A 1,640-nucleotide genomic window follows, 5' to 3' on the forward strand; every position below is an offset into this window, starting at 1 on the left:
TTCCCAGGTAGAGATCCTGTTGAAGACTTGGCACCAAATACAGCACCATCTCTACCGTTTTGCCGCGCCAGCCAACCGTAACGTTGACCTTGCCTACTACAGCCTGCTTTTTACCGTCCGCAGTCTTCAAACTCTTATTCATCGTCGGTACCTGGTCTTTCAGTCTGTCTGCCCAAACGCTCGAGATTGATCCAAAGCAACTTATCGAAGCCCCGCTGTCTAATAAACCCTGTACCTGAATACCATCTATGTCTACCTTGACGTAGGGCCGTTTGTCAGTCGCACCTCGAATCACCGTTTCTTCAATCGCCTTCATTTCCTTTCTTTTGTCGCGCGAGAGTTTCCTAATTTTAAAAATTTTCTTCCAAGTCCTGCTATGCTTCGCTTTGGACATATCCACATGTGAGCCAGCGCCACTTCCAAATATTCGCTTCTTAGCGGCGTCGTATCTCTGCTGCTTCTCCTGTAGCGAAAGTAACGGTGTTACCCTACGCTCCCCCTTCGCATCGCTTGTGGTTTTGAGTATCATTAGAGATTTTATGCTTCCGGGGTCTGGCGCCGTTGGCAAGGCTCCCCGGTTTTCCCGCCAACCTCTCGGTTCTCCTGCTTGCGCTCTTCACACCAATTGCATTGCAGGCTGGGACGATTACATTTATAGCACCATACCAGTATAGTACCATACGATGTAGCTTGCTGTCGCAGGTGCCGGATGTTCCACACCCTGGCTCGTCAACTGGCTTCTTAAGGCCCGCATCTCTGTGTAGATCTTTTCGCGTGAATTTGCCGTTGGTTGGTCTGTACAATGCTTCTACTGTATCAGGTTCTCCCTCGATTTATTCGGGCTCCAACTCCTCCACCGTCTTCCTGCGGAACGTTTTCGGCTCAAACTCCGCAAGATGTTTTTCAGCCCGACGGCATTCCGTTCTCAACTCTTCTAGAGTGTCTATTCGGCATCCGAAGATTAAGTTTTTGATTCTAGGTCTGAGATTTCTTCGGATGAGATTTACCAAGCTACGCTCCGGCATTTTTGTCCTCATCGTTAGCTCCATACCTCTTACAGCTGCGTAGAATTCCTCAATCTTCTCGTTATAATCCTGTTTCCGCTCGTTCATGGCTTGCCGAATCTCTTCATCACAGTCCGCCTTGCGGAAATGTTCCACAATAGAGCAACGGAAAGAGTTAAAATCTCCGACATTTTCTTCGGAGTGCTCTTCCAAGTACAACCAGTACCATTCTTGGGCCTGAGCGTCTAGAAGTAAATGAAAATTCGCATATAGGTCACGCGGCGAAATGTTGTGCCTCTTACGAAGCGTCTCGACTCTAAATAAAAATCGTTCGATGGGAATCGACTTCGGCCCCCCTTCAAACTTAAGGTTCCAATTGCGAACAACCTTCGTCGCACCCCTCTCGTAGCCGAAGCTCGACTCGTGTTTGCGCTCTGTGGATGTCAAGGTAAGCTTTTGACTCGCCCCTGCTGCCGCCTCGGCTCTGCCCGGACTGCGATCTTCGTCGATAGATCCAGTGTCATCGGCCTCGATTTCTGAATGCCAATCTCTTACACTCCCAGCTGTTCGACCGCGAATGTCTCCTCTTTCCAAGCTTGACAACCTATCTGCAAGCCCGTTCATATCCTTTCGCAG

General features: G+C 49.3%; 1 protein-coding gene across 1 annotated transcript in view; it reads right to left on the reverse strand.

The window, feature by feature from the left end:
* The window catches only part of LOC118734330 (titin-like), a gene marked incomplete in the record, with an annotated part of 912,470 nt that overhangs the window by 392,958 nt on the left and 517,872 nt on the right, over positions 1–1,640 (reverse strand).

This window comes from Rhagoletis pomonella, unplaced genomic scaffold (assembly GCF_013731165.1).
Source record: "Rhagoletis pomonella isolate Grant_MI unplaced genomic scaffold, Rhpom_1.0 Rhpom_scaffold_00001, whole genome shotgun sequence".
In the NCBI taxonomy this organism is placed as follows: domain Eukaryota; kingdom Metazoa; phylum Arthropoda; class Insecta; order Diptera; family Tephritidae; genus Rhagoletis; species Rhagoletis pomonella.